General features: G+C 48.7%; 1 non-coding gene across 1 annotated transcript; it reads right to left on the reverse strand.

Moving 5' to 3' along the window:
• Positions 1 to 13,193: 13,193 nt before the first annotated feature.
• Positions 13,194 to 13,300, reverse strand: LOC112428298 (U6 spliceosomal RNA). The gene has a single exon (XR_003020338.1). It is a non-coding gene; the product is annotated as a U6 spliceosomal RNA (small nuclear RNA).
• Positions 13,301 to 16,633: the final 3,333 nt, after the last annotated feature.

Below are 16,633 nucleotides of genomic sequence, written 5' to 3' on the forward strand. Positions count from 1 at the left end.
TTCTTTCTTTCTTCCTTTCTTCCTTTCTTCCTTTCTTCCTTTCTTCCTTTCTTCCTTTCCTTCCTCTCCTTCCTCTCCTTCCTCTCCTTCCTCTCCTTCCTCTCCTTCCTCTCCTTCCTTTCTTCCTTTCTTCCTTTCTTCCTTTCTTTCTTTCTTTCTTTCTTTCTTGTCTTTCTTTCTCTTTCTTTTTTTCTCTTTCTTTCTTTCTTTTTCTTCCTTCCTTCCTTCCCTTCTTATTTGTCTGTTTTCTTTTTTATGTTTTGAGATGGAGTCTCACTCTTTTTGCCTAGGTTGGAGTGCAGTGGTGTGATCTCTGCTCACTGCACCCTCCACCTCTATTTTTAGTAGAGATTGAATTTCACCATGTTGGCCAGGCTGGTCTCGAACTCCTGACCCCAAGTGGTCTGCCTGCCTCAGCTTCCCAAAGCGCTGGGATTATAGGCATGAGCCCCCATGCCTGGTCTACTGTTGCATTTTCTTCTTGCCAACACAATCTTGAGGGGCTTGGGAAACAGTTGATAAGGAAACAGTGGGCTCCATTAATTAACGTGGCCATGGTCATACAGCTAATGAGAGGAAGGTCTTTTTGATTTTCTTTTGAGACAGGGTCTCGCTCTGTCACCCAGGCTGGAGTACAATGGCACAATCACAGCTCACTGCAGTGTTGACCTCCCAGGCTCAAGTGATCCTCCCACCTCAGCCTCTCCAATAGCTGGGATTACAGGCGTGTGCTACCAAGCCCAGCTAATTTACCTTTTTGTAGAGACTGGATCTCACTACGTTGCCCAGTCTGGTCTCAAACTCCTGGGCTCAAGGGATCCTCCTGCCTTGGCCTCCCAAAGTGCTGGGATTATAGCTTCTGCTGGAGGCGGGTGATCTTCAGTGCACCACAAGCCTGGCTGAGTGGCAGGTCTTTTGACCCCAGATCCAGCATACTGTACTATGTAGGCTCCAAATGGAGACCTCGTGGGAACATTCCAAGGCTTTGTAAACCCCTCGAGGCTATTTGCCCAGAGTGATCAATGCCATTGCTGTATTTACTGATAACACCCACTTCAGCTATACCTGCCAAGCTCATAAAATGTATTGTAAGCCTGCTGCTTAAATTTACCTCCTCAAATATCAGCTCCTCATCCCCTGTCTGTTCTCTGCCAGCAACAAGACCAGCTATTTGAGCAGTAACAATGTGGAGAAAATCCAAGAATCCAGGGGGCCCTCACAGCTCACAGCTGAGCCACGGAGTCTGGGGAGACAGTAGCAGGTGTGGTGGGTGCCGTTCCTCCAGTTGCTCCCAGCCAAGAAGGGGCGAGGTACAGGCACAGCCCCACTGTTAGCTGCCCCTCCAGACATAGCTCCAGGACGGTCCAGCGTCTTCTCATTGAATGCTCACAAGGATCCCACAAAATCCGTACTATTGGCTGGGCAGGGTGGCTCACACATGTAATCCCAGCACTTTGGGAGGCCGAGATAGGAGGATCACTTGAGCCTAGGAGCTCAAGACCAGCCTGGGCAGCACAGGGAGACCCTGTCTCTACAAAAAATTAAAATATTAGCCAGGCACAATAGCATGTGCCTGTAGTGCTAGCTACTTGGAAGGCTGAGGAAAGAGGATGGCTTGAGCCTAGGAGCGGGGCACATGACTTGGCGCAAGCAGGAGGATTGGACTCCGAGATACCTCCTGTTTGGACACCAGCACACGGCAGTCAGAGAAGTCTTAACATATAAAGGAGAGATTGTCACCTTCAAACTTTATTTTCTTTCTTTTTTTTTTTAAATTTTATTTATTTATTTATTTATTTATTGAGATGGAGTCTCGCTCTGTCACCCAGGCTAGAGTGCAATGACACGATCTCTGCTCACTGCAACCTCCGCCTCCCGGGTTCAAGCCGTTCTCCTGCCTCAGCCTCCTGAGTAGCTGGGATTACAGGTTCCCGCCACCGCACCTGGCAAATTTTTGTATTTTTTGTAGAGACGGGGTTTCATCATGTTTCACCTCAAGGTCAGGCTGGTCTTGAACTCCTGACCTCGTGATCTGCCTACCTCAGCCTCCCAAAGTGTTGGGATTACAGGTGTGAGCCACCGCACCCGGCCCTTTTATTTATTTATTTATTTGTTTATTTATTTATTGAGATGGAGTTTCGCTCTTGTTGCCCAGGCTGAAGTGCAATGGCACGATCTCAGCTCACTCCAACCTCTGCCTCCTGGGTTCAAGTGATATTCCTGCCTCAGTCTCCTGAGTAGCTGGGATTATAGGCACCCAATACCACGCCCAGCTCATTTTTTGTATTTTTAGTAGAGATGGTGTTTCACTATGTTGGTGAGGCTGGTCTCGAACTCCTGATCTCAGGTGATCCACCCACCTTGGCCTCCCAAAGTGCTGGGATTACAGGCATGAGCCACTATGCCCAGCCTTTTCTTTTCTTTTTTTTTTTTTTTTTTTGGAAACAGAGTCTCACTCTTGCCCAGCTGGAGTGCAGTGGTGGGATCTCAGCTCACAGCAATCTGTGCCTCTCAGGTTCAGGTTCAAGTGATTCTCACGCCTCAGCCTAGCTGGAATCACAAGTGTGCACTATCATGCCCGGTTCATTTTTGTATTTTTAGTAGAGATGGGGTTTCATGATGTTGACCAGGCTGGTCTTGAATTCCTGACCTCAAGTGATTTGCCTGCCAAAGTTCTGGGATTACAGGCATGAGCCATTGCACCCAGCTACCTTCTGACTTTAAAATGTGGCACTAGGCCTTTGCACTCACTGTTTCCTCTGCCTGGGGTGCCATTCCTTGAACTCCATGCAGCTCAGCTGTCAGCTTTTCAGAATGACTTTTTTATTTTTTGAGAGACAAGATCTAACTTTGTCACCCTAGGCTACAGTGCAATGCAGTGGTGTGATCATAGCTCACTGCAGCCTCGAATCCCTGGGCTCAAGCAATCCCCCATCTCAGCCTCCTGAGTAGCTGGGGCTGTAGGTGCGTGCCATAACACTCAGCTAATTTTTTTATTCTTTGTAGAGATGGGGCCTCGCTATGTTGCCCAGGCTCGTCTTGAACTCCTGAACTCAAGTGATCCTCCCAGCTCAGCCTCCCAAGTGCTGGCATTACAGGTGTGAACTGCTATGCCCAGCCCACAGTGATCTTAGAGTTGATAGTTCCCAGTTATTCTCTACCTTAACCTCCTGGTTTATTTCCTTCGTTGCATTTAGCAAAACCTACAATTACCCTGTTTATTTATCATTTGCTTCTTAATCGTCTTTCTCTCATGAAGACAAGAGGTAAGGACTTTGTCTTGTTTCCTGCTGACTCTAGCGCTTAGCACAGTGCTTCCACATAGGTCCTCCGTGGATATTTGTTGAATGAATAAATGAATGAATTCAATAGAGAATACAGGTAAGGTACAGTGCCTCATGCCTATTATCCCAGCACTATGGGAGGCTGAGGTGGGAGTATCACTTGAGCCCAGGAGTTTGAGACCAGCCTGGACAACATAGCAAGACTCTGCATCTACCAAAAAAAAAAAATGTTTATTTAAAAAATTAGCCAGGTGTGGTAGCACACACCTATAGTCCCAGCTACTCAGGAGGCTGAGGCAGGAGGATCACTTGAACCAGAAGTTCGAGGCTGCAGTGAGCGAAGATTACACCATTGCACTCCAGCCTGACTGACACAGCAAGCCTCTGTATTTTAAAAAAAAAAAAAAAAGGAGGAGGACCACGGGGTCACAGATAAATAACCCAAAGCCTGGGAAAAGACTGGGCTGGCCATTGGGTATGACAAGGAGAGTGGCCTGGGAGATTGAGACCCAGGTAGAAGCTGGGGAAACATTGGGAGAGCGAAGACAGGTGGCTGGGCCTCAGGCCAAGAGGACTTCCTGGAGTAGAATGACCAGACTTTGTAAAGGGATGTTCTGTCTCTGGCTGTAGCTTTGTGCAGGGACAGGAAGCAAGAAAGGAAACCAGGTAAAACTCTCTGCTGCTTTAGCTACAGTTACCACCACGGAGACCAGAATAGGGAAGAGTTTCTTAGTCCATCTTCTGCCCCAACCTATAACAAGGACTTGAATTAGGAGGCAGTGATTTCAAGACTCAAAGGTGAACTTTCATCCTACAATCCTCTGTGCCCATTTGCTGGCAATCTTTCCTAAGTGCTGAAGACTAATGCCCCCCCCGCCCCACACACACACACTGTTTCTTGTAGGCCTGGGGAAAGTATAAAGGTCAACCTTCTTATCTCTACTGGTACATGGTCGGGGAGGGGTGCTATTATAGGTAAGAGATAGCTGAGGACCATGACAACACTTTGCTGACCTCAGAATTCCAGAAGTTAAAAAAAAAATAATCTGTGTGGGCATGGTGGCTCATGCCTGTAGTCCCAGCACTTTGGGAGGCTGAGGTGGGAGGATGGCTTGAGCCCAGGAGTTCGAGGCTGCAGTGAGTCTTGTTCCCACTACTGCACTCCAGACTACATGACAGAGTGAGACCCGTCTCTACCAAAAATAAAGATTAGCCTGGCATGGTGGTATATGCCTGTAGTCCCAGCTATTCCGGAGGCTGAGGTGAGAGGATCACTTGAGCCTGGGAGGTCAAGGCTGCAGTGAGCTGTGGTGGAGACACTGCACTCAGCCTGGGTGACAGAGTGAGACCCTGTCTCAAAAATAAAAAAAAAACAAAAAATACCAAAAACTACAAGTAAAACAAGAAAATTCCCCAAAGCACAATGGCCACATCGTTAAGAAAATGGGCTCTGGAATTAAACTTGGAGCCACCTCTCGGGGCTGAGCACCCTCAGGCAAGCCTCTTAACCTCTCTGAGCCCATTTCCTTCTGTGCAAAAGTAATCAAGTCACTTGTCCCTCAAAGGGTTGTTGAAGAGATGAATGAGATCATGTACAGGAAGATCCTGGAACACAGTAGGTGCTCAATACATGGGAGCACTTGTTAGGGGCCAGTTCTGTGCCAAGCCCTACCGGAGTATCTTTCATTCTACAAAATAACTGGCCTGTCCTCTTTTAAAATGCCAATGTGGCTGGGCGCAGTGACACACCTGTGATCCTAACACTTTGGGAGGTTGAGGTGGGCGGATCACTTGAGGAGTTCGAGACCAGCCTGCCCAACATGGTGAAACCCTGTCTCTACTAAAAATACAAAAAGTAGCCGGGTGTGGCGGCGGGCACCTGTAATCCCAGCTACTCAGGAGGCTGAGGCAGGAGAAAGGCTTGAATCCAGGAGGTGGAGGTTGCTGTGAGCCGAGATCGTGCCATTGCACTCCAGCCTGGGCAACAGAGTGAGATTCCGTCTCAAAAAATAAATAAAATAAAATAATAAATAAAACGCCAGTGTCATGAAATACAAAGAAAAACTCAGAGACTGTTCCAGATTGAAGGCAACACAGAGCTTGGATTTCCTTTTGCCATGAAAGACATTCTTGGAGCAATTGACAAAATCCCAATACAGCCTGTAGATTATTAGGTAGCAGTGTTGTTTCAATGTTAATTTCCTGATTGTGATCATTGTATATTGGTTATGTAAACCAAAAATTAATTCTAAGGCCCCCCAACCATCTGAATAAACCCCTCCTCTTGGCCAAGGGCATTTCAGCATTAACTTGAAAAACTAGTTCAGACTATGATGGAAGAGGGTTCGGACAAGCCTCATTATGCTTTCCTCCCTTTTGGAATTCAGGAAAAGTCGACCAGCATTAACATCAACACAGAGCTTAAGTCTGATAAGAAACATTTACAATCTATTCTTCATCTGCATGACAAAGCCATGGTCTCTACAACCCCTTATCATAACCCAGACATTTCTTCCTATTGATAATAACTCTTTCAACCAATTACCAAGCAGAAAATTTTTAAATCAGCCTATGACCTGGAAGCCCCTGCTTTGAGTTGCACCACTCTTCCAGATGGAACCAATGTAAATCTTGTATGTATGGATTGATACATCATGTCTCCCTAAAATGTATACAAGCAAGCTGTACCCTGACCACCTTGGGCACTTGTCCTCAGGACCTCCTGAGGGTGTGTCGCAGGCGTGTCCTTAACCTTGGCAAAATAAACTTTCTAAATCGATTGAGACCTGTCTCAGATACTTTGGGTTCACAGTTGTAAAAGAGAATTTCTTGTTTTTAGGAAATATACAGCGAAGTATTCAAGGCTTAAGAGGCATTATGTATGTACCGAACTCTTAAATAATTTCAGAAACAGAGTCTCGCTCTGTTGCCCAGGCTGGAGTGCAGTGACGCGATCTCAGCTCACTGCAACCTCCGCCCCCCGGGTTCAAGTGATTCTCCTTCCTCAGCCTCCTGAGTAGCTGGGGTTACAGGTATGCACCACCATGCCCAGCTACTTTTTTTTTTTTTTTTGTATTATTAATAGAGACGGGGTTTCACCATGTTGGCCAGGCTGGCCTCAAACTCCTGACCTCAAATGATCTGCCCTCTTGGGTCTTGCAAAGTGCTAGGATTACAGGTGTGAGCCATCACCCCCAGCCTAAACAGTTAATACTTGAGGAATCTATAGAAAAATTGCGAGAATAAAGTCTGCAATTATGAAAGAAAGAAAAGCATGGTTCCTGCCCTTGTGGAGTCCTGGCAGGGAGAGCACATCCTGCTGGTGGCAGGCTTCCAGGGAGGGTGATCAACCATCCAGCTTTGCCTGGGATTGTCCTGGTCTTGGCACTGAAAGTCCTGCATGCTGGAAAACTCCCAGAATGGTTGGTCAGCCTAATTCCAGGCAAGCTTTGTAGATGGAGATCATGGCTGCATATGAACCTCTGTTGGTCCAGTGAGGCTCCCTGCCCTGGGGGAGCCACTGAGGCTGCACCACCAGCTAGAGGCAGGCTTGTAGTGAGTAGGCTGAGGGCAGATCAGACATCTCAGCCCACCCAACAAGAGATGGGCCAGGAGCTTTCTGGCAAAATGAGATGTTCACAGCAGAGAACAAGATTCCAAGTAGGGCCAGGTGTGGTGGCTCACACCTGTAATCCCAGCACTCTGGGAGGCCAAGGCAGGCGGATCACTTCAGGTCAGGAGTTCATAACCAGCCTGGGAAACATAATGAAACCCTGTCCCTACAAAAAATACAAAAATTAGCCAGGCATGGTGGTGCATGCCTGTAGTTCAAGCTACTTGGGAGACTGAGGTGGGAAGATTGCCTGAGCACAGGAGGCGGAGGTTGCAGTGAACCAAGATGGCGCAACTGCACTCTACCCTGGGTAACAGAGCAAGACCCTGTCTCAAAGAAAAGCAAAAACAAAAACAGAAAAACAAAAGATTCTATGTGGCCCTTTGCCTGAAATCACTACTGAGGCCCTGTAGGTGCAATGAACAAGGTGGGGAGGCCAGCCCTGCACCCCCCGGTCCCTTTTTCTACACATTTTTTGTAGAGATGGGGTCTCACTCTATTCCCAGGTTGGTCTCAATCTCCTGGCCGCAAGTGATCCTCCCATCCATCCCAAAGTGCTGGGATGACCCATGTGAGCCAGAACCATTGGCACCTCTCGACCAGGCCCTCTCTCATCAAATAGTTAACCTGCCTCCCAAGCCTACTCAGCTATCACTGCGGTCAGAACCAATGAGATGGATGGATGGATGGATATCAACAAGGCACTTAACGACCAAGGAATGTGGCCTACAGCACGACTCACCCCAGCCCAGCCCTCCTAGCAGGTAGATTGCCCAGCCCTTGGGCAATCCCAGGCCGCTCTGCAACACAGATGACCTCCTGAGGGACTTGCCTCCTGTTACCTGCTGAGGGGCGAGTCCCACATCTAAGAGAGGTGGAGGAGAGACACCACCATCAGTCCTCATGAGTCACTGGCCAGGCTCCTTCTCTTTGTCCCTCCTCAACAAATGCCAAGCATCTGTGCTAAACCAAGACTCTGGCTTCTCCCCAGCCCCGAAGGGAAAATGGGGTTTGCACGTGGGCTTTCGGCTCCATTCATGAAAGCATAGGTATGTGTGATTATAACAAGGATATGAGCTTGCATGCAGCAGGCTGTTAAACACCATGCCAGGAGGACGCCACTCCATTTAACCCCTGAGGCCACTGTGGGGCCAGCTGTGAGTCAGGCTTTGACCTCAGCCGCCTTCCTAATTTAGAGTGGCAGCTGCCCACCCAAATTAGCTGCCCCACGTTCAGCCTCAGCTCTGCCGTTCAAATGCCTCTATCTGCTTAGGTTCTTTGGAGAACAACCCTGAGGTTATTTTCTTTTGTTTTTTTGTTTTTTGTTTGTTTTGTTTTGTTTTGAGACAGGGTCTCACTCTGTGACCCAGGCTGGAGTGCAGTGACACGATCTTGGCTCACTGCAGCCTTGACCTCCCAGTCTCAAACACTCCCTCCACCTTGCAGCCTCCTGAGTAACTGGGGACTACAGGTGCGCACCACCATGACAGGCTAATTTTTTTCATTTTTTGTAGAGACAGAGTTTTGCCATGTTGCTCAGGCTAGTCTCAAACTCCTGGACTCAAGCTATCTACCCACCTTGGCCTCCCGAAGTGCTGGGATTACAGGCATTAGCCCCTGCACCTGGCTTGTTTTCTCATTTAATATGTTCAAACAGTACAAACTATGGTGAAAAGTAAGTCTCCCTCTCACCTTTAACCTCCATCCTCTGCGCCCCTCCTCTGAGGGAATCACTGCCACCAGTAGCTGGAGGGTCCTTCCCCAGAATAGTCCCCACACACAAGCCCACACCCCAAAATGCCTGCTTCCCCCACCATGGGAGCCCAGAGCACAGTTCACATGCTATCCTGTGCTTTGCTTTTCACACTTCACCCTGTTGGAAAGCTCTCCACATCATGCATACACACTTGTCCTTCTATGGTTGTGCTTTTTTCAAAGAGTGGACCCAACTGATTGAACCAGTTCTCTCTCCAGAAACAAACAAAACAAAGCAAAACAAAAAACTATGTGATGATTTTGCATTCAGTTTCTAGAGGGAGGTTTATAGATGCCACATTAAGAAGTCTTGGTAGAGAGGTAATTAACAGGTAATTGAGTTATTTCAAGTCTTTTGCGACCACCATGCTTCCAAGAATGTCCTTGTACCTAGATCTTTTATCTCATTTACAGGTGGTAGTGGCTATTCCTAGAAGTGGAACTGCTAGAGTTTTTAAATGTTTAAATTTAAATTTAAACATTAAAAAATATTGGGTTAGGAACCACTGCTCTTTTGAAAATTTCATGCAAAATACCAGTTCTCTCTTGAGAAACAAACAAAACAAAACAAACTACGTGATGATTTTGCCTTCAGTTTCTAGAGGGAGGCTCGTAGATGCCACATTAAGAAGACTTGGTAGCGAGGAAGAGAACAGGTGCAGGAAAATTGTATCCGACCATCACTTCCCTGTGTGCGTGAGTGTTTTGATTTGGTCATCATAGAGGAAGCTGCCAGTTTGTTCTGCTGATGGTGACAGATACACACAGTAGAGTTCAGTTCTGATTCCAAAAGTCAGATTCCTGATCATATTCTGCCACTAGAGTACATACCTCTCACTGTGGTCATACTCTGGACCTCGGACTCCCAGAATGTGACTGCTGAGCAGAAGTGCGTCTGACGCTGCTCCACACAGTGCTGCGCTGGGACACTGGGGCCTGCTGCAGACCCTCCCTGCAGCTGCTGCCTTGGGACTGTGAAACCAGAGCCTGCTAGGAAGGCTCTGCAGCTCACACGCTCAGTTAGGCTTTAATATTTTATGCCAGCTGCCAATAAGGACTCAGGTGACAAGAGTCACTTCAGGAAAGTAGCGTGCAGAAAGCATGGAACCCATTGTCTCTCATTCAGGGTCCACATCAGACTAAAGTGATCCCACAAGAGAAAAGCTAAAAGGAAGCAGAGCCGTGAACAGCCTGTGGCTGGTGGGAGCCTGGCGTCAGCGAGCTCAGGGTCTCACTTCAGTGACTTGGCAGCCAGTAGCTTCCCTTGGGCCATGGCCACAGGCCACATCTCAGTGTCTGGTTGGCTCTGTGTCCAAGGCCACTGCCCGCTGTGAAGACATGGCGAGGGCTGAGGCCAGACAGCTGAGGGCCCTGGCTGACCTTCCGCTGGCCCACTCACCTGAACGAGGTTCACCCAGGGCAGTTTCCACAAATCTGGAGCAGAGCCAGAGAGCCGGCCCATGCCTGGCACAGAGGAGACGCTCAACACCTGTCATCGCTTCCCTTCTCCTCCCTGTCCCTCAGAGTTCCTGGAGCTTCCGATCTCCCAAGCCTCATGCTGCCCATGCGACACGTCACGACCATTTTCAGCACCACAGCCTCCCTGTCCCATGGCTGTTTTCTGAGGTCTAGAAGTCACCGCCTTGGGCTTAAGCAACCACGAGGCCATGGATGGTCAGAAACTTCCCTGGGCTGCACTCCACAAACCCTCCAGCGGGCACAGCACGTGTCTCTCACACTTTGGAGAGAAAGAAACTGAGAACTCCAATTTCTGGAACCCCATGCCAGTTCTAGAAGGTTCCATCCTAAAGACGAAAGCTGATTTATCAGCTGTGGCGTGTCCCAAGAAGAAAAAAACACCTCACCTTGTACTGAGCACTAACTACACACCAGGTGCCAATTGAAGCCTCTGAGGCGTATTCACTTACTTATTTTTCCCAACAACCGCTTGAGGGAAGTTCTACTGTACTCTCTTTTCAGCTGAAGAAACTGAGGCACAGAAAGGTGAAGTGCTTCCCCAAAGTCATGCCACCAGTAAGGAGCAGGCTGGGATTTGTAACCTGGGCAGCCTGCTGCGTGGTCCCTGGGCAGCCTCCAGAGGAGAGAATGGAAGAAGCCCCTCTGCGCTCCTCCTGCTCCTCTGCTTCCTCCTCATGAGGGAGCCGCTGCCTGTGTAAGTGCTTTACCTGCATCATCTAATGTCACCTTTGCAACTGCCCTGTGAGATACGAAGCGTGCTTAGGTCCCTTTCTCAGGGGAGGATGCAAACGTGAGGCCACCTGCCCGCTAAGGCAATGGTAGACGGGGACTCGGCCCAAGGTTGCGCCGCCATTGAAACCCAGGCCCTCCCTGGGTGCTGCACGTGGAGGCCCATGTGCAGATGTGGCCAGAGGAAATGCTGTGAGTGGCAGAAAGGCCAAGAAGCCAACGTGGGTGGCAGGAGGGAGAGAGGGAGGCTGTGGCAAAGTCTTGTTTACATCTTGCCAAGGAGAGCTACTTGTCATCATCTACCTGAGGGTGGCACCTCAGAAGACAGCCTGGGTGGGGCCCGGCGGCACTGGGCCAGGGTCCCAGCCTGGGTTCTTGTCCCAGCTCTACCCTGATGGATCCCGTCTCTGGTGGACCTGGGCAGAGGACAGGCCCTGAGGACCCTTCTGGCCCTAATGCTTTATGATGCTGGAGCAGGAAGCAGGGCTGACAGCAGAAACCTTGGCCCCTAGTGGCCTTTTAGTTAAGTGCCTGAGGAACAGCCCACTCCCCACAGGAGGCACTAAGCCCCTCTCCACTACAAGCCCAGCCCCCTCCACATACAAGCCCCTCACGCCCCAGGAGAGGGCAGTGTTAATAGCATTACTGATTGAGCCCTAACTAGATACTAAAAGTCACAAAGCTGCCTCTCTGCTAGTCACTTGCTATGGATTAAAACAGATGCTGTTGCTATACCCATTTTACAGATGAGAAAACTGAGGCCCAAAAAGTCAGCTCACTCAAGGTCACCACAGACCCAAACACTAGGCCAACTTCCCCAGAAGGTACAATAGGCACAGTGATTAGAGACCATAATACTTTTAAGGACCCATAAAAATGTTTTAATTTCACTTAAAATCAGAAGGGGAAAAATGAACTTTTAGGATAAAGATAATGATTTCATATATAAAATTAACATTTTCACCTTTATACCAATAGAGCAGGAAAATCTAGTTTTTTTTTTATTTTGTTTTTTAAAATTAAGAATAACCTTTGTTTTTTGTTTGTTTGTTTTGTTTTTTGAGACAGGGTCTCACTCTGTTGCCCAGGCTGGAGTGCAGTGGCACAATCAGGGCTCACTGCAGCCTCGACCTCCTGGGCTCAAGCAATCCTCCCACCTCACCCCTCGAGTAGGTGAAACCACAGGCATGTGCCACCATATCTGGCTAATTTTTTAAAAATTTAGTAGAGATGAGGTCTTGCTATGTTGCCCAGGCTGGTCTTGAACTTCTGGGCTCAAGTGATCCTTCTGTCTCAGCCTCCCAAAGTGCTGGGATTACAGGTGTGAGCCACCATGCCTGGCCAAAAATCTATTTTTTAAATGTTCTTTTTAGTGGCAAAACGAACTTACCAAGGCAAAGGTACCTAGGGCTCAGGAAAGTCACCATGCAGCCCTGAATAGGCAGACCTTGAACTCCGATCTGTTTCCCTCCCAGGGTCATGTCCATCAAAGAATCCTCCAGCCTCTTCCCCAGTATCAAAGCAACCACTCAAGGGAATCTCACAGAGCTGCAGAGTTGACGTCTGTCCTTGGAAGGGTCATGGCCAGACAGCAACTCAGCCACGGGTATTTGCCCAGCTGGCCACAATCCTTGTGGGCAAGTGTCCCAGGCTCAATTTTTGGCCTTCCAAGAAGCCATTGGAGCAGAGGAGCTACATTTCTGGGGCCAAGTCATTCATAAGAGAAGAGGAATAAAGCAAGCTGGGAAACATGCTTCCCCTGAGCTGGGAGAAGCAAGAAAAGATGACCAAGATCTTCCAAAAAACATTCCATCTTTTCTTCTTGACCTGAAAGAAAACAATTGACAGCCTCCACCAGGGAATTCTGTCCTTGAAAGTCCAGGTATAGCCCAGGAGGACAGAGAGCACTGGCTTTGGTGACAGGCAGATCTGGGTTTGGGTCCCTACTCCGCCATTTAATTTGCTGTGTGACCTTGAAAAAGTGACTTTACCTCTGTTTTCCTTTCTTTTTTCTTTTCTTTTTTTTTTTGAGATGGAGTCTTGCTCTATTGCCCAGGCTGGAGTGCAATGGTGCAATCTCGGCTCTCTGCAACCTCCCCGTCCCGGGTTCCAGCAATTCTCCTGCCTCAGCCTCCAGAGTAGCTGAGATTACAGGCACCCCCTACCACACCTGGCTAATTTTTTGTATTTAGTAGATTACAGGCACCCCCCACCACGCCTGGCTAGTTTTTTGTATTTAGTGGCCAGGCTGGTCTCGAACTCCGGACCTCATGATCCGCCTGCCTCAGCCTCCCAAAGTGCTGAGATTACAGGCGTGAACCACCACATCTGGCAAAAATATGGAACGCTTCACGAATTTGCATGTTGTCCTTGCGCAGGGGCCATGCTAATCTTCTCTGTATCGTTCCAATGTTAGTATATGTACTGCCAAAGCGAGCACTGTTTTCCTTTCTGTAAACTGGGAATAATAGCAACACCCTTCCCCCAAAGGATGGTAGTGAGAATTGGCTGAAATAAAATGCTTTTTTTCTATAGTAAAGCAGTTGCAAGGAGTAAAAGCCAGAAGAATATTTATTCATCGGTTTGAGAAACAAAATCGTTGATGCCAGCATTCCCAGGGCCTTGAGTAATTATGCCATGGGCTTGCCTGAAACGTTGATAGAGAAACCACCAAAGCCACAGTAACTGAGGCCACACTATGAGGTCAGCCTCTTTTTCCCCCCAGGTCTTTGAGGTGACGGTTTAGACAGGAGGTAGGAATCTTGCTAATGAAAGGAGAGCCTCACCTTCAATTAAGGCGTCACCAGAGTGGGAAATTCATCAGCCCTGGTGATGGTGACTTACGCCACACTTGAGCCTTGCAAGTCCAGGATGACACAACCCAAGGCAGAAACCATGAAATTAGAACAAAGGTCTAAGTAGTAAGCAGATCTGGGAGTTCCATCCAGGTGAGCAGGGCTGTTGCTCAGCAGGTGAGCCTGCCCCGCCATGGAGACTCAGCGCTAGAGTGAGAACCACATCTGCTCACACCAGGGGCCCGAACCTTGCTAACCCCACAGAGGGGGTTCTCACAGCCAAAAGCTCTTGTGACTCTTCCAATAATAGCAACTCCCGCCCAGCCCCTTCTCTCCAAGAGCAGGGCTTCTCAAACCACATTGTGCACATGAATCAGATGGGATGTTATTAGAATGCATCTTAAGGCCACGGCTCATGCCTGTAATCCCAACATTTTAGGAGGCTGAGGCGGGAGGATCACTTGAGGCTAGGAGTTTGAGACCAGCCTGGGCGATGTGGGCACAAGACCCCGGTCTCTATACAGAAATATTGGTTTTTAATTAGCAAGGCATGGTGGTGTGTGCCTGTAGTCCCAGCTACTCAGGAGGCTGAACCAGGAGGATCGCTTGAACCCAGGAGGTCCAGGCTACTGTGAGCCATGATCATACCACTGCTTGGCAACAGGAAAAAAAGAAAAGAAAGAAATACAGCTTAAGCTTTAGTGGGTCTTGAGATTCCACATGTCTGACAAGCCCTCCATGGATACAGCTGGTGAACAACGAGGGCCTTGACTTTCCTTGGGCCCCACAGACACCTCGGGTTGCCCTTCACCAGGTAGACCTGGGAACCCTGATCAGTTTGTACTCCAAGATTTAGGATTCAAGCAACCAACAGCACAACTATAAACTGGATCCCTCATGATTTCTTTGGAGGTTGAGGGGAAAGGGTAGGATACAAAATGAATTAAACAGAAACATTTGTGGCAGGATAACTTATTGTAAGGTGATTTTTTTTTTTTTTTTTTTTTTTTTTTTTTGAGACGGAGTCTTGTTCTGTCACCCGGGCTGGAGTGCAGTGGCGCAATCTTGGCTCACTGCAACATCCGCCTCCTGGGTACAAGCCATTCTCCTGGCTCAGCCTCCCAAGTAGCTGGGACTACAGGCATGCACCATCACGCCCATCTAATTTTTGTATTTTTAGTAGAGACGGGTTTCACCATGTTGTCCAGGTTGGTCTCAAACTCCTGCCCTCCGGTGATCCTCCCACCTTAGCCTCCCTGAGTGCTGGGATTACAGGCATGAGCCACTGCGCCAGGCCTTTTTTTTTTTTTTTTTTTTTTTTTGACAAAGTCTCACCCAGGATAGAATGCATTGGCACAATCTTGGCTCACTGCAATCTCTACCTCCCAGGTTCAAGTGATTCTCATGCCTCAGCCTCCCAAGTAGCTGGAATGCGCCATCATATCCGGCTAATTTTTGTATTTTTAGTAAGGACAAGGTTTCACTATGTTGGCCAGGCTGGTCTACAACTTCTAACCTCAGGTGATCTGCCCACCTTGGCTTCCCAAAGTGCTAGGATTACAGGTGTGAACCACCGTGCCTGGTCGCAAGGTGAATTTTTTTTTCTCCCAGCATACTGCCCTTTCCCCAACACACACACACCCTTTTCAGGTAGCAAGACCCTTTGATGTCTTCTTGCCACAGAGATTTTTAAATTTCAACTAATTTCAGAAGTCAGGCGCGTTTCTTTAAAAACAGAGGGCTCCGGAGGGCTCCATCCTCTCCTATCACTCCTACTCCTCACTCCCAGTTTCAGACATCCCTACTGATATTTAGGCAAAGGTATTTTAAAAGAGAGATGTTTGCAGGATCATGTTGGATTGGCTCTTCCTTTCTTTTATTAAAAATATATAAGCCGGCCAGGCTTGGTGGCTCATGCCTGTAATCCCAGCACTTTGGGAGGCCGAGGCGAGTGGATCACCTGAGGTCAGGAGTTCAAGAACAGCCTGGCCAACATGGGGAAACCCCATCTCTCCTAAAAATACAAAAATTAGCCAAGTGTGGTGGTGTGTGCCTGTAATCCCAGCTACTCAGGAGGCTGAGGCAGAAGAACCGCTAAAACCTGGGAGGTGGAGGTTGCAGTGAACCAAGGTCATACCACTGCATTGCAGCCTGGGTGACAAAGCAAGACTCTGCCTAGATATATATATATGCACCCAGGGTGCCAGGGGGGCAGAGGGGACAGTGGCTGCCCCTTCCCATCTTGTATAAGATGTAGTTACAGGGTGGAGGTAAGTAGTGACAGCACCAAAGGGAAGCTTGGGGGCCTTCAGTCTCCCCATTAACTTCACCAGGACCCCTTCCCCTAATCCCTGAGCATAGCTAACCACAGTACTCTGGAGATGTGGATCTCAGCGCCCGAGGGGAGATTCCCTCCCACAGGGATGAGCCCTGTACTGGGGAGCAAGGGTGTGCTCTCCACTGAGGCAGCTGGGCAGGGCTGAGCTCAGAGGGGCTTCCGGCTGCACCCAGCTCCTGTCTCAAGCACACTGTTCCTGGAAGCAGCCCCCACAGACTCCCAGGACCCAGAGATCAGGACTCCCAGTATCAGAGACCATGGCATGGAAATGCGGGGCCCCTACCCCCAACTTTGGGTGAGTTTCCCATCGTGGTGACACGACACCTGGGAGGGGGAGGGGCCCTAAAATTACTGAAGAGGAATTTATGGCCACCTCTCTAAGGGAGCTTGGGGATCAGACCTAGGGAGTATCAGTAGCATTTTAAAAAGTGGTATCATACCTCCTGCATATACTTAATGATATTCAATATTTAGGAATGCATTTACTTTTTTTGTGTGTGTGTGAGACTGAGTCTTGCTCTCCACCAGGCTGGAGTGCAATGGCATGGTCTCGGCTCACTGTAACCTCCACCTCCCGGGTTCAAGCGATTCTCCTGCCTCAGCCTCCTGAGTAGCTGGAATTACAGGCGCGTGCCACCAC

Source organism: Macaca nemestrina, chromosome 18 (genome assembly GCF_043159975.1).
Source record: "Macaca nemestrina isolate mMacNem1 chromosome 18, mMacNem.hap1, whole genome shotgun sequence".
Lineage (NCBI taxonomy): Eukaryota > Metazoa > Chordata > Mammalia > Primates > Cercopithecidae > Macaca > Macaca nemestrina.